This window comes from Fukomys damarensis, unplaced genomic scaffold, assembly GCF_012274545.1.
Source record: "Fukomys damarensis isolate Sample0158 unplaced genomic scaffold, DMR_v1.0_HiC HiC_scaffold_38, whole genome shotgun sequence".
NCBI classification, from domain to species: domain Eukaryota; kingdom Metazoa; phylum Chordata; class Mammalia; order Rodentia; family Bathyergidae; genus Fukomys; species Fukomys damarensis.
The window spans coordinates 52,539,818-52,556,963 of record NW_022900950.1 but is presented as its reverse complement, the minus strand read 5'-3'; the positions used below and the strand labels follow the sequence as shown (position 1 = coordinate 52,556,963).

The window sequence follows — 17,146 nt, the reverse complement described above, 5'->3', positions numbered from 1 at the left end:
GATGCACAGCAGAACCTCACAACAGCTTGCAAGGGGGAGGAAAAGGTTACCGCAGAATCAAGGATAACTGGAGCTCCCTGCCTGGGGAAAGGACGGGTGGCTGTGTTTTAGTTGCCAAGACAACAAGCCTAAAAGGCATCCAGAGAGGCTACAGAGCCCCTCTCTGGGATGCTTTTGCTCTGTGTGATGCTGTGAACAGATCTTCTTCCACTTAGAACTGTAATACACTACTGTGTTACTCGTATTTATCACTGAAGTGACTCAGCCCCAGTTGTATTGGAATGCTGTAGGTTGCAATCACATGAAACATGTATTTTTCAGTATTGTTAATGGAAACAAACATCAGCAACACCCAACCCAAACCCATTCATAGGAAAGATAAATAAAAGTATTCTAACCTTTACATTATGCATAACATTTTTAAACTCAGAGAACATTACAGCAGAGGTCTACCTTTCAGACAGAGGATGTATGTACTACATACATTTCTCTGGAAACTAAAGATACCACAAATAAATTTGAAGACATATATTTCTTCAAAGTATTAATTTTTAAAGCATCCAAAATTGCTAACAACCAGGAAATGTAGTGATTTATAAATTATGTTCTCAGCATATAGTATATACATTGTGCATTTGCATGCATATTAAATGCAAATAACCAGAAGAGCATAACATTAGGCTTTAAATTTATTTGTGCAAAAGACAGTAAATTCTAACATTAAAATTCTTCCCAGAAAATATTAACTCTGCACATCCCAAGTAACTGTCACATATTCAACTGAGTATACTCACTGTAGAACTGGAGAAGTCAGTAATGGTGAGCCTAGCTCAGTGACAGTGAACTTTAGAGAGACGAGTGCCCAAATTTCAACCCAAGACTCATTTATTGCAAAGTGCCAACAATTCAATTAACCCTGAATATTGAGGTTCTGGTTTAGAAAAACAACTCATCTATTAACATCTTTTGTCTTAAAAAACAAATAATAGATGTGCCATAGGTTTGCCACAACTGTCTAGCTCAATCAAAATTTGCATAACCCATACTCAGCCCAGTTGCCAGGCAAAGCAGACAAGTCCATTTGGCATTATGTGGGACAGAGGTAAGGTGCTAACACTGCCCAGCTCTTAACAAATTATTTCATTTAATAATTTCAGGAAAATAAAAGTACCACTAAAAATACTACCATCAAATCACTAGCAGAATCTTTACTCTTATAAAAATCATAACATGGAGGAAAAGGAGAAAAATACAATAGACACTGCTCTTTCACTACAACAAAAATAAATTTCAGATGATAAAATTTGTATCAACTTGGTTATACTGTGTGCTCAGTTGATGGGCCCAACACCACACTGAATATTGCTGTGTAGGTATTTTCAGGATGTCACTAACATCTATAATCATTTGACTTTTGGTAAAGTAGATGATTGCTAATAATGTGGATGAGTTTTATCGAAACAGTTGAAGGTTTCAAGAGAAAAACTGGGTTTCCCGAAAAAGGGATTTTGCTTTAGGATTTTAACATAGAAATCCTGTCTAACTTTCCAGCTTGTCAGTCTACCTACAGATTTTAGACTCAAGGCAACAATATCAACTTCTGCCTGAGTTTCTAGACTATCAGCTTCTCCTATGATTTTTGGATTTGATGATTCCCAAATATGTATGAATTGCTTAAAACTGATCTCAATATTCTCCTGCTGGCTAGAACTACTGGTTGTATGTGCCTGTCTGTCCCATCAGGCAGCTTGTAACACTGGTGGTACAAATCAATCTAATCAATTTTATTGGTCTTTTTACTAATAAAATTAATAAAAAGCCACCCAATGGGACAGTTATGCATGTGCCACCAGTGGTTCAAGTCACCCAGCAGCAAGACATATGAATTATGGGCCCTTGATGAATGTGTTAATACATACACACATATTCATGAAGTAGATATTGCAATGTAAAATTAATGTATTCTTTGTTTAAATAACTACTTTAGATTGTAAGTTTCTTCCTGATACCACTTAAAGAATTTCACAATCAGCTCTGAGAATTAGGTGAAATGTATTTGTAAAAGATAAGAGGCTCATGAAGACCCTTCTGGTGGTTGAATATCTGCTCAGACATGGTTTGGAAGCTCACCCTGCCATACTGATACTGTGGGTGCTGGTCCTGAGGGATCTAACTCTCCCTTCATTTATAGCTTTAAATTACAAATCAGACAGTTTGCTCTCATGAAGCAAATACCCATTTAAAGTTTAGAACAAACCACTTAATGAGCTTAGTGCCACTTCAAATACTCTTTTGTCTGTGGGCCTTCCACAAAGCTGCTCACAATATCTGCTTCCAAGACTCTGCTCCTGCCATCCTCACTGTGTGATGGAATGTTTATCCACATACCAGATCTGATTACTGTGTGTGCACAGATGCTCTCCAGACCTGGGCTTCCTTCCCTGACCTCTAATTCCCATCACAGTCCTTTATTTATTGCTGTCAGGAGGATCCTCTGGGAGCAGGAGGAGAAAGAAAGTAGGTTATAGCACATCTAAAACAGTTGATCAACTTATCACATTCCTCTTTTTGCCTATTGTTCCACAAACTGTAAGCTGAGAGGTGAAATGGCCTATTCCAGAAAGGAACTGGATATATGCTAGATAATTTCTGGCTTTTGTGGGGGGGTGGATTGCTGGAAATAGGAGTTACTGTATTTGCTAATGCAGCAATCCAGCCTTGACTTTAGTCATCTGTAACTTCCCTTTACCTCTGTCTTCTTTATCAATTTTGTCACCAAATTTCTCTCTTTCTCCCTTTCTGCAGTCCTACTATGTGCCAGCAGTTCTTTCTCTCTGAGACATTTTATAGTCCACAGCAAGAATCCTCTCTCCCAAATGTCATTTTGATCATGTCAATTATTGCCAAATGTTTCAAATGTTTCCCTTCAATTAAATTTCTTCCCCAGATCTGTAAGATACTAGCTGCCACCCCCCTACTCCCTCACTTTCTCTTGCCTGCTGTACCTCCTCCACATGCCAGTGGTGCAAACTCTGAGCTCTCATGACACCTCCCATAACATGTTCCTGCTCTCTTTTGAAACTCCACTCTTAACACATATCCCCTAACATAAAAAAAAAATGACATGTTTGCTTTTCATTCGGAAAATTCAAAGGCTAATGAGTTTTTTGACCCCACCTTCAAAACAGCCAACTTATCATAGTTTTCTACCATTCCTGTTTCATATCATACAGTTTGGGGCTCATATTCAGTACATCCTGGGCCAAAATGTATAACTACCTGAACAAATCATTATCTTCACTTCCTTTGAAAGCACCCCTATTTTTATCTTTTCTCCTAATCATGTCTCAAATAAGAAACCTCTCAAAAGTCTCAAATTTTTGGCAATTTCTCAAAGTATAAATGTATCTAAGCAAGCATTATTATCCATGCATATCAGAATACATTTCCCATTGTAATTTATGAATGTTTCATATAGTTACGGACATATTTTTTGAAAATTGTTCTTTTAAATATTTAATAGCCATAACATGGGTAAAATAATACTCTGCTCCTTATGAAACAGTGAGAAGCCATTCTAGTACTTTTTGCAAGTATTTGCAATTGTAATCAGTAATTTGGGTAAAAACAATACCAGTGTTTTTCAACCATCACTGGTAAAAATGTAAAGTTTTTAAAAATTAAGACTTTAAATTTTACCCAACCTAATCTGCTAATGCAAGCTAGAACTCCTTCCTAGGATTTTGAGTGGTTTAACATCACTAAGACATATATCACAAGCTCCATCCCAATTATTTGGTACATACCATACATTATTCCATCTCTCAGAAGATGAAACAGGGTAAGGCAATGTACAAGCTGAAGAACAAAGGCAAAAAATGAAGCACCAAGACCTAAGGCTAAAAGTATAAAACCCCTTTGAGGACTTTAAGGACATATTTGAAGCCTGAAAAATGAGAACAAATCAGCAAGCCCATTAGCTAAACACCAATTTAAAGCACCATTGTTTCCAATTTCAGCTCCAAATCTTAAAGGCACCAAATAGGCCATGTTCTCCGTACCCTCCATGGAGGAAGTGTGTTCTATATATTTTCAGGTGTCTTTCTCCTTTTTTGGCTGATCTATTAAGAAGTGGCTATCAGTTTTCTGTATTTTCTCCTAAAACATTATTACTAACTCCCCTAGAAGCATGTTAAAGAGACAATAGAAAAATAATGAAATGAACTTTCAAAATACAAACTGCATTTCTATTTTTATTTCAATTTCTCTTTCCTTTTGTTGGAAAATGAAATTTGCCATCTTTATATTGTTTATTATGTTAACCTGTGAGGAAAAAGAAAGCATTAGATAATCCACAAACTGAGTAGCCTCTTTATTTAACAAATAAACCATAGTCCACAACTGTATACATTTTGTATTTCATTCATGAAAACAGAGTTGAAAGTTGCTCTCTTCTATGTCCTGATAAGGCAAAAAGGTCAGGAAAGACCTTACATGAAAACATGAGAGATTTTAAAAATCAGTTCGTATTTAAACCAACTTACTAACAATGCAGCCTCAATTGTAAAATAGCACTTGGCACTAGAGGTAACTGCTTTCAATTCTTTGAGCAATTATCCTGAAATTTGCTTCCACATCTGCAAGCTAGAGCTTTCCAACTGACAGGACTACCACACTACTATGGTATAATTAGTTCTGGGTCTGCTATGAGCTATCACCAGGCCATCACTTTCTTCGTGGTCACAACACTTGGTTCTCACTGCTCTGCTCAGAGGCATAGAAATACCAAGGACACTTACTTCAACAGAAAGCCCCACTCTACCTTGCAGAGATATAACCCAAGTGGCTGCTGAAAGGGGTCTGTGTTCCAGCTGGTTGAAGGCAGGATTCTAGAAGTTGGGAGAAGAGGGAGCTGGTAGCAGCTGCCCAAATACTGTCTTTATAGGTATTAGACACTTCTTTCCTTTTGGGTGTAATGTGCTCTTTTTAATTACTTCATACTACTCAATTAGATTTTGAACCTATTGGAATTATCAAAGTATCGCATTTGACTAGTGAATAAAGAAGCTAATACTATTAAATTATAACACAATTTTGATTGTTATAGAATTTGGAATACTGGAAAAGTGGCTTAAAATTTTTTTGTCATTAAACACTCTTTGTATAGTGCCTCACTAACATTGACTGTATTTGGTTTGCTCTACAAAAACAAAATACCTGAGATAATAAATTTTAAAAGAGGAAGGGTTTGTTTTGGCTCAGTTTCAGAGGTTTCGGCCCATGGTACTGAGGCCTGTCACTCTGACCCTGTACCGACACAGTGCATTAGGGCAGGAGTTTGTGGTAGAGGAGGCTGTTCATCTCATGGCAGCTGAGAAGTAGAAAGCAAGCAGGGTCTAGGATCCTAATATCCCCTTCATTGGCATGCCCCCAATGATCAGACTTCTTCCTATGAGGCCCTCTTCTTAGAGGCCGTGACACCCACCAGTAGCACCAGGGGCCAGGGATCAAGTTCTCAACACATGGGCCTTTGAGGGAAATCTAAGATACAAACCATCACAGTGTCTAACAAGAATTCTGATAGAAAATCACTGAAGTCTTCATCAAGAACTGTGTTTAGCCATTTCACGCATACAAGCAATATTTTTAAAGTTATGTTTATGAACTCAATCTCAGGTTTCTCACTTAAAATTCCAAAATAATTTTATTCGGAATTTTATATATATTTAATGTTTCCCAAATAGCTGTTTCAAGTTTATTACGTTATTCTCAGTTTCTAAATGTGCCATAATAAGGCAAACATTAAGATATACTGATTTAAATAACATGTTGTTGTTATTATTTCTTGGATTTTTCAATTTTAGGTATTGCCTTTTGAACTTCCAGTGAAGTAGTTGAGAATTAGGTTCTATTCCTCTCATACATGGGTACATGCCTCATGTTTGCATCCTTAAAGAACTATGCCACAATTTTGGTATTACTAAATATATATGTGTACATTTTAAGAGTTTTGGAGAGACTTAGGAACTTAACAAAAAGAATTGAGGAGCTGAAGGGTGTAGTGTTCTATGGCTGTATTTCCTTTTCTGTATTACTTTTGGTTTTCTGTGAAGTTAACCATTATATTTAATTTACCTTAATTTCCCATGTATTTCTCATGATACTATACCCAAAGTCTTTCCATTTAGGTTTTTCCCATCCTCTTCTAGTTTAGATTTATAAATTTCTTTTCAGTAAACACACAACAAATATTTTACAATGATCATAACTGAACTCTGAGTCTCCCTACCTACTTCAATGAATCACTAGTCCTGCTGCACAGCTAGTATTTTCAAATCTCTTTGACTTTAAAGATTCTTTTCACGCATATTTCCTGTTGGTTCCATCTCTGGATTTCTGGATCTTTTTTCATTGCTATATTATTCTGTATTGGATTACATCCTATAGTTGTAAAGTTTCATGATAATGCATTGTTTTTTTCTTTTAACTTAGAACAGTTTAAAAATTTTGAACTGTTCCATTTGATGGTTTCTGTTCTTCATTTTCCACATTCTGTCCTTCTGGTTGTACTATTTTTAAACGTTTGGTCTTATGAACCAATTCTCTATGTTTCTTTTATTCCCTCTACATTTTGTTCTATTTTTTCTCTTTTTATCTCACTTTCTAGGAAATTTCCTTAACTTTATCTTCTAACCATTATAAATTCTCATGAATTCCATGGTTGTAGTATCTTTATCCTTTTTGTAGATACCAATGATTTCTCTGGAAGATTTTTTTCTTCCATACATGTCTTGTTTTTTTCTTTTTTCTATTTGCATACTTTAGTTTCTGCTTCTCATGATAGCACCCTAAATGTCTGACAATCCTTGGTTTTCTGCTGCTGTTTAAGAGTGGAGGACTAGAAAGTCAATGGGAAGGTTTGGGTAGGGAAGGGTTATTGATATGAATTCTTTTAGGATTGCTCTGGACAAGCCTTTCCTTTGAAAAACTCTGGTATCAGTATCTTTAAATTTTATTTTTAGGTTAAATCCCCAGGGAACTCTCCTGGTCTCCTACAGGTACAGTTTCATCTTGGCTGCTCATTGGTTAACAGTAGAAAGAACGTGATATTTTGGTTTTAGAATCTGGTAAATCAACATAATCTATCAGATTTCAAGAGTATATATTATGCCACTTTTACCACAATCCATTACAGAAAACTTCAGTTTTATTATCTCTAAAGAAAAGACAAAAAAAAATCAGTTCTTATTTGATTCATTCATAGGAAAATGGATACATATTGAGGATATACTCCTAAGTGAAATAAATAAGTCACACATGTGTAAATACCGAATAGTTTCTCTGGTGTGAACAAACTATAATAGTACATAAGATCCTAATGAGATAATTGACAATGTGAAATAGGAAGAAAAGATCTAAAGGTGTAGGGAAAGTGGGAAGGGTAGAAGAAAGGTAATAAGGGAAAGAAAAACATATGAGAAAATGAAAAAATGGAAATAAAATATTTGTGATAAGGGGGAAAAAATGAGAACCAAGACCTGTCATGTAAAGGTACAAGATCCCAATGATGAATGTAACTGTACTGTATACCTAAAATGTACCAATAAACTCAATGAGAAAAACAAAATCAGTTCTTCTCTTGGAGCAGAAAAGGGCAGCTACTTGCTTGTATAAAGTTTGGGAGCCAATCTGAACTTTCAACCAGTATTCAAAATCTTAACTGTAACCTGATCTTCACTTCTAGGAGCTCTTGTTTCTGACCTTTTATAGATTTCAACAGAGCAAAGTAAACTACTTGCTCCTTTTATCTCTGTCAGATTAAAACTACTTTTCTCAGGCCTCTAAGTGAGTTACAATTTATCCAACCATAGTCCAGCTTCCAAAACACTGTGGCTGTTGAGTCATTGTTCTCACAGGTGTATGCTTTTTTAAAAAAAAATCTCTCAGCCAGGCGTGGTGACGCACTCCTGTAATCCCAGCACTCAGGAGGCTGAGGCAGGAAGATCACTGAGTTTGAGACCAGCCTGGGCTACATAGTGAGCTCCAGATCAGTCTCACCTACATAGTGAGATCTTGTCTCAAATGAAAAAAAAAAAAACTCTCAAATTTTATTTTAATGAAATTTCAGCAGGATCAGGAACTAACACATACATTCACCTTTAACCTTAAAAGTACCTACACTCATCCTTTTGCATTGACATTAAAATGGGGATTACTCAGTTTTTATATTTCTCCCTGTTTTTGTTCAACTTTATTTTTGACACTGCGACAAAGATTTAATATTCAGGAGAAATAGGAAGTAGGGAAAAAATAACAAATTGGAGATTAGATGAAACTGAATTTAATAATCACATGTATGTCTCATTGCCCTAATAATACATTGGAAATTTTTGGGAAACAAGAACATGTTCTTATTTATTAACAGGTTTTAAAAATTCTCAAAAAGTTAATGATTAAAGGTATCTTTGCATTGATAATGAAGCAAGAGTATTCAAAAGGAAAAACCACCAGGCAAATGAATGAAATGCTAAGAAGAATTTCAATTCAGAAAAAATTTCTTCAAAATCAGTTTTTAAAAATAATTGTTGCAAGCATCAATTGCTTGGCACAGGTTACATAATGTGTACTAAAAACAGTGATCAAACGATTGGGAATAAGAACACTAGATTCCTAATATAAAGAAAAAGCTTTTAGCTCACATTGCTGCTTTATTTTTTTTCTCACAGTAAATCATTAATATGGTGAAATAATTTTTCACAATAGTTCAGTTTACTACAATCTGATGAAGAGTGATTATAGTAAAATGCATTTTTTCAGTGATGTTCAGATTTTACAGTTATACTCTCACAGAGATTAAAAAATATTATTATTATTGAAATAACTGCAGATAAACCAACTTTGGTATTGTGCTTCTGCGATTCTTTATTTGCAACACCATTTACCCGACTGGAATAACTGCCTTTACAACATAGTTTGATCTTTTTTTTTTTAAATCACTATTACATGAAACAACTCACGGTAATTCGATGGATATTGGTATGAGAAAGATTACAAGTAGAATACTGCATATATTCAGAAATTGAATGATATAATGAAGAGATAAATTTGTCATCCTTATAGGGTCTAGGTAGAGAAAGGTGGAGGTGAAGTGTGGGTGGGAATCAAGAGGCCTAAATGCACTCTTCAAAGCAATATAGTAGGGAATAAACTCTAACGTACAATAAACCTATAATTTGTAGACAAAGAGGAAACAAGTATTCTGAAAGGGAGTTTTGTCAACAAAGTTATATTTCAAAAATTATATAGTGCTACTTCTATATAGGGCAGCAAGTCTGATCGTCAAAAAAAGGAATAAAACAGTTAAAACACTAAAAATTCCAGAGCCCAAGGTCACACAAAGCTGCCCCGGCCTGCCCGATGGTGGGAATTTGACAGAGCTAACTTCAGAGCAAGAATCAATAACATTGAGTAATCTACATTTACAGTACTACAGAAACAGGCAGTCAAGTAAAAAGAATAGAACAGAATAAGTACTAACAAAAGGACTTAGGCTGATATAGTTTCTAAACTAAATCCCTGATATCTTTTAGTTTTCAATCCAAGAAACACTTAGCATCTACTACACACAGATACACAGTCTTGTCTCGGCATTTCTTTCATTATCTTATAAGCTAAATATAAAAAATTCCAGTTAACTGATTTCACAAACTGACTCATGTTCTTCCTTAAGAACAACAGATTGATTTTTTTATAGGCAGCAATACTAATTCTTCCATCATGTCCTTCTCTTTCAGTGCACATAGTCCAATTGACTTTAGAGCCAACTCAATACAAATCAGAAGAAAAGCATTAAGCGAACAAGGTCCATTAGGCCCAATATTGCATCAATTACTTTAATTCCATTATTCCTGTTCATATTACTTCTTCAATCAATATCTCCTTTCAGTTATTCATGTTTACCCTTTTCAAAATCACAAGTAATAGGATTATGGTCTTTTGAGCTCAGTGGCAACAGAGTTTCATAAAGATATTTCTAATCTGTGATTGTCTCCAGATCTGAAACTGAGAAGTCATAAATTGAATCATGTTTTCCAGAGGTCATTTCATATAATGATGCAGAGCATCTTAATGCAATGAAGGTGTTTCTACCTGTTAGGCAATTTTGTCACTCACTGTCAAAGACAATCACATATGGCTTAATGGCTCTATAAGTTTCTTCCCATGTTAAAACCACAGTTTCACCGATTTTCAAACTACAAACTCTTTTCTGTACCTCAGTCTGCCTTTTGTTTAATATGCTCTTTCAGCCTTCACTGACAATTACTTTGCCCTGCAAGTGTTTCATCTGGATATTACATTAACCACTGCCTCTTCCATATGACAATTAATCAATCCCTTAATATTACCTCTGCAACAGCCTTACAAATTACAGAAACTCTGCTTTCCTCCATTCTTTTAATAAAAGTCAGTGTGGTGTCTGTTACACATGAGAAGCTGCACTTTCAGCATAAACAGGTCTTTGATGGTTATGCAGCCCTTTCCTTCAACATATGGGTATCTCTGTAGTTATGAAAATAATGTGTGATATAAAGAAGCATGCAAAAATTGTACTATGAGGAGATCATTGAAAGTTCTGCTGGAGGTCAGAGGAAGGTTAAGTTACTCATAAGTAAAGTTTTCATAAAAGATTAAGTCACTCATGAGTAAAGTTTTCATAAAGAATGTGAATCTCAGGCAGGCCTTGAAGAACAGGAGAATTTAGGAAATGGAAGTGAAAAGGGAAATGTAATGATTGTGTGTGAGAAGCAAAGCAGACAAATCCAGCTGAGAACATTAAAGGAATAAACAAAAGGGAAAGCAGTAAGCAAGGGTGAGCGTCATATGGCAAGAGGATACATGCACTTCTCAGTCATTCTCCCGGCAGTTCACAGGATGAACTGAAGGTGGCTAGATGCTGTCTGTACAGGCACGTGATAGAAAGGAAGATTCTGTGATGTGTAAAAAGAGCTTTGAGATCATATTTCTGCCTTCCTACAGAGCCTCAACTATCCCCTCTTCTCTCTTTCCACAGTAGGCTCTAGCAACGCTGCAAAAACACAGAGTTCACAAATGCCCTGTAGTTTTAGACCTCCCAGTGAATACATCCTCTGTCTTCTCCAGAATGTTCTATCCACCATGCTGATCGATTTCAAATTCACCTTTCCAATTCTTCCAATTTCAATTCAAATATTACCCTGTCTATAAAACATTTCCTAAGTCCATCGAGCCACTGTAGTTGTCCTACTTCCAGGATGAAAAGTACAGGCAGTACATGGCTCCATCATAGCAATGATTTTTGCCTATTTCTCTCGTAATTATACCTAACTTGACATATTTTCCAGAGCAATTTTTGGCACATGGCAAGAGGCTAATACATGAAAGAATGAATGAATGAATGAACAAACAAACAAAAGGTAAAGGAGAGAAAAATATGGGGAAAGGACAGCCTTAGATGAAAAGGAAAATGAGAGTAAAAAATATGGAAGAATTACAGAAACTTGACAAAGCTAATGATAACAATGTAGAAGAAGCAAAACATGGAGAATGCTAAGCTTCTGAAAATGAAACAAAGAAGGGACCAGAGTAGGGCAGAAGGACTCAGACAATGTAAACACTTTAATTCTCATTTTAATTTATGTACAAAAATTTCCTGAAAAGGTTTGATAGAATCTTCAAAGTATCATTTAATTAAAATACTTTCCCTAATATCATAAATACACTCTGAGATATTAAAACTCCCATGTTAATTATCAACTAAACAGATAGAAAAATGATTTCCCACTCTTTAGAATCAGAGTTTAATAATTATGTATTATTACCAGTTCCATGAAAGTCTTATCTCTCAGTTCTCAAGCATGTAAGATTGAAATACTGAAGAATGCAACAGCAGCAGAGCAAAGACTAGGCAACAACAATAAGCTAAGTTTTTATTGCTCACACTTATTGATATTTTTTCTGGGCTATTTTCTCTTTAATAATAGAGATCAGGTACACATAAAATAATTTAGTTGTTAAAATAAAACTTGAGTGTCATCATCAAGTAGCGTACACTATCGAGTACTTCACTTGCTAGCTCAGGACAGTTTAATTACCAGAACATAATTGCTTCCTCTGCTCTATCTGCAGGCAATGGAGATAGTGATGCAGCCCTACCATCACTCTGATTTGATCATTGTGTGACCAAAATAAATTGTTTTAATTTTAATGAAGCCCTGTAGATATTCTCACAAACCAAACAAGGAGACTGTTCATAGAAAGTTGCAGAAGACCTCGAACTATAAGCTTTTGAATAAAGTGGAGCAGAAAAGTGAGTTGTAGCAATATCTGGATGAAATTAGATATCCGTATATGACATTGAGTGAAACCATGCCTGTATGCATTACAAACACCATAAATATCTGCCACTTGATTTACCAATTTTCTTAGGACTAATATCAGTGTGAAAAATGCTCAAATTAATTTTTATTTTTTATTTTTACATTCTACTGTCTATTACAGACAGCTAAGCTAAAAATTATTATAAAGCAGTTAGACAGGGTTAGGCCCTCATCACAGAAAACAACTGAGACATATTTGCTGAATGTTAACATTAAAAAGAGTGAGGCTAGGCATGTATCTCAGTGGTTCCTCGATGGCCTAGCTTGTGCAAGCTCTTGAGTTCCATTCCCAGTAGTGGGGTTGGGAGACAGAAGACATTAAAGAGAAAGAAAGTACTATACCCACATACTTTCCTTAGGGATAAATAACAGTGATTGATATTCTACATAAACATAAATCACCTTAATTGGGAACCAAACCATCCCTACCAAGTCCATTCCTTTTAAAAAGTCCATGTATGCTTGCTAAGTGACTAGCTTCCACATTTGATCTCCATTCAATCAATATTACCTGGGCGACTATACTTGTAATCTTATTGGTTGATCATGGTTTGTCCCACCCCATGCCTATCTTGTGATTTTCCAATGGATCTTATAGTTTTGTCCTACTTTGTATATACCTTACCTCATGGCTTTGCCCCATAAAACATCTTTGAGAAGTGAGGTGGGCAGACAACCCACTTTCCAGTATCTCTTCTGTTTCTCCTAGAAAGAAACTATCTTTCTCTTAATAAGTTTTTCCTACTCTTAACCTCCTTTGTTCCTAGAATTCATTCTTGGATTTTAGAGAACACAAACTCAAATTTCAGATGTCTAGCAGGTTCCCTTATTTGGATTACTTTGTGCCTATATCATGTCATTATCTTATAAATTCAGTGCTGTCAGAGACCATGTTATGACTTCTCTGTTGGACATCCTGCAGTCTTACCCCAAGGAACTGGAAAAGCTCTGTGGGACTGGGGCAGCCCGAAAGTAAATGATTCCAACCAGCCACACCTGAGCTGCACACTCAGTACCCAGACCCTGGCCTGCCAAACTAGGGCAGTTCTGTACAGCACTAACCCAGGGGCTGGAAAGAACCCACAGAGCTACTACAATGCTCATCTCTTGGGGGATGGGTCTGCCCCCAGCCTTTGGTTACTCTTATCAGAAAGCTTCATCTTCACATTATAAAGGTAATTCTTTCCTGGGAGTAACTATCGACACGCACAAAAAGCACTGACCCAACAGGATATAAGGGTTTTCCAAATAAACACCTCTAAAAAATAGATCATTTAAGGGGCAACCCACATTCTGCCTATCCCTTCTTGTCCCTCTCAGACAGGATCTGTCTCTCCCTCAATAAATTCTCCCTACATTAAAAAAAATAGATCATTTAAGTGCTACTTTTAGATCAGTATCTTTTTTTTCCTCATTGAGTTTATTGGTTAGATCAGTATCTTATCATTTTAACAACACCCAAATCTCAGCCTTCAAAAGATAACTTCTAATAATTCTGAGCTAAGAATACATGGAGAAAGGAGAAGTTGCCATGAGGGCAGATTTATTTCAGGATAGCTATTTACAGATTAAAGCTAGGAAGCAGATATTAAATTTTAAAAGTGCAAAACTTTACAGCTAGAAAGGAAAAATAACTTACCTATGTATGATTTAAATGGCATTGAATTAGGTGGGAAGATATCCTGATGTACTGATAGAAGATGCATGTAAAATGGCAGTTCCACCTGCTATGCTAGCAAAGGTAAGACTAACTAGAGAGGCAGCTTTTATTTTAACAAAATCTCCCATTTGCTATTATTTTTAAAGGAAAAGACATCACATTTATGATATTGTTTAACTTGGACTAAGAGTTAAAAAGTAAGATTTCACTGAAAATAAGAGCCACCATAATATTTTCCCACTGCTGGTCATAGAGCTTTACTTTTTCAAATTAAATTTGACCATGACCATTGTAGTCTTTACTATTGACTCATTAAACAAATATTAAGTGGCAAGCAACATACTAGATTGTTTAGAAAATGCCAAGAGAAATGAGTCCCCTTACCTTAGACAGCATTATAGTTGAATTTTATACTCCTAAAAGATTCTAATCTTCAATACATGTAACTAACTTTACTTGGAAATACAATCCTTGCAGACGATTAAGTTAAGACTAGGACATTATTGTGGGCCGTAATCCAAACTGAATGGCATTCTTAGAAAAAGGGAAAATCTGGACATAGAAATAGACAATCATAAGGGAAGACAATGGAAAGACACAGGAAGAAGATGTCATCTGCTAACCACGGCAATAGAGGCATCCAGAAGGTCGGCCTGAAATAGGAACTTCCTCACAACCCCAAGAAGGAATTAACCTGGCTACCACCTTGATTTGGGACTTCCAACCTCCAGAACTGTGAGAGGATAAAGTTCTATTATTTAAGCCAGCCAGTTTGGAGTCCTTTAAAGCAGTCTGAGGAAACTATTACAAACTGGGTAACAAAAGAAACAAGCTCAGTAACAAAATTGCCACACGCAACAGATCTAGGTCTATCTGCAGATGTTTTGGCTCAGTTAAGGAGAGCAGATTCAGTAACTAGAACACAGATTACTACTGCCTATGTCAGTTCTATAAAGGCCACGAGAGAAAAAGATGGCTCCTATCCTACGGAGCACACTGACCCAATGGGGACCATTTAATCTTCTAAAAAAGATGATTAGAAAGAAATAGAAACAATAAAAGTTAATGGAAAATTAATCTTGGTGACCTATTTGGGCAAATCAAAGTTGTGAGACATGCATTTATTTAAAAGGAAAATGCAAAGGAAATTTAGAAGGACAGTTTCAGATAAAGGGCCAGAGATAAGACTTTAATTAGAAATCTTCAGTATTCAAATATTTATATAAATGTTGAAAAGATAAAAGGCATCTGATAAGGTAATAAAGATGAACAATAGTAATAATTCTCCATTAACTCTGTAGAAGTTGCCAAGGCATTTCTAGTGTCTGGCCTTGTTTTTTTATTGGTTGTTAATGGGGGCCCTGTGGTGAGTAGTTTGCATACGCTCCCCAAATACATGCCAGATGCCCTACCATTTCTGGGCCCTCTAAAACCCAGAAATAACCAAGTAGATGCACATAGGAGAGAATGACACCAGTGGTATAATTAAGCTAAATCAGCCCCATACAGTGACAACATGCCATTTAGTCCTACTTATCATTCATGCTGCACACACCATCCTTTTACCTGAACATGGTGAGCAATCTCTCCTTCATGTGTTATAAATATGATATGTTGACTGCAAAGCACCTGTAAAACAAAGGCCATACTGTAAGAAGAATCTTCAAATATCCATTTCAGAGAGGTGATTGTACACGTGTAAGCAGATGCCATGTTTCACTTACAGAGTTCGAGCTGAACACTGCCCTTTCCATTTCCAGCCATTCCAACTAATGCCCTTGCAGAAGTGCTAACCTGGTAACAATCAATAAATGTGAAGGTCTCATCATAAATACAGCCTTTGAACTGTCAATCCTTCATAGAATATTTCTGCTTTAAAAGCACTCCTTGCTGCTAAAGTAGCTACAGTGCAGCTATTGCTAGAATCAGGGCCTCCCCAATCTGAGAACACCTAAAGAAATGAAGCTGTAAGATAATTAGGGCAGTGTAACCCACAGTGTCATTCAAAAGCAGTTTTAGGGGCTGACCAGTATTAGGTGTATTATTTTTAAGTGTAGGAATTTGTTTCAAATTTCCAAGTTGAACTGAGTTAGTTATTTATAAGTTTTCCCTCAGAAAATCCATCATTCTTGGAACTGTAAAATATAGCTGAATATTTTCACAGAACAAATTCCAGCTTTTCTAGAAAGTATTTCAAAGCCGTATTACACAAAGTGTGGTCCAAGGACCAACAGCAACATTAGCCTTACCATGGAATTTGAAGAGTTTGACTCTGAGAGGCTACTGGGACAGAATCTACATCTGAGCAAGATCCTTAGATGGTTCCTACGCACAAAAAAATCTGAAAGGCTGATTAAAGTGCTTTATTCATGAGGCCAATGGTTACTGTGATCACAAGTAAGATGTTGCCCAAAACATCAAGACTATCCTCGTATCTACAAGTTAATAGGACTCTAATTCCTGTGTTATAGTTGCATGAATCTGGGGATAAATATCCTAATAAACTTTAGAAATCCTTCACTGCTGGCTAAATCCCTTTTCATTTCCAGAACACATTAACTATAAATTGGTACCTAAAAGTATAGCCAATTTTGGAAAACCTTATTTTGTACTCAAAAGACCAGCATTATTGACACTGATGACAGATATTAATCATTCCATAATCTAGTACTCAACAGTAATCAATACTGTGCAAAGAACTCAAAGAAGATAGATAGAAACTGTGACTTGACTCAGTAGCTCCAGAAGGGAAAGGTCAGCACAGAATACCAGCAGCAGAGAAGGGCACAGGTATTTATTTGAAAAGCACCTGACCAGACAGGCATGGCTGCATTTGCCTATAATCCCAGATGGATTTGCAACAATCCCTCTGGGAGGCTGAGGCAGGAGTATCAGAAGTTTGAATCTAGTCTGCGCAATTTTGAAATTAGAGAGACCCTTCTTAAAATAAAAAAAATAAAATAAAAGGGTTACAAGGGTTGGCGATATAGCTCAGTGCAAAGGCTCTAGGTTCAATCCCCAGTATCACTAGAGAGGGAATGGGAGGGGGAAGGGGAAAAGAGTGTGTGGG

The 17,146-nt window shown here is 36.1% G+C and overlaps 1 protein-coding gene across 2 annotated transcripts in view; it reads right to left on the bottom strand.

The window, feature by feature from the left end:
- Enox1 (ecto-NOX disulfide-thiol exchanger 1) overlaps positions 1 to 15,705 on the bottom strand; it is a 436,949-nt gene extending 421,244 nt beyond the window's left edge. For both annotated transcript variants that reach the window (XM_010637078.3, XM_010637077.2), the window contains exon 1: positions 15,643 to 15,705. The gene's annotated coding sequence lies outside the window, so the exon portion shown is untranslated. The remainder of the gene's footprint in view (positions 1 to 15,642) is intronic.
- Positions 15,706 to 17,146: the final 1,441 nt, after the last annotated feature.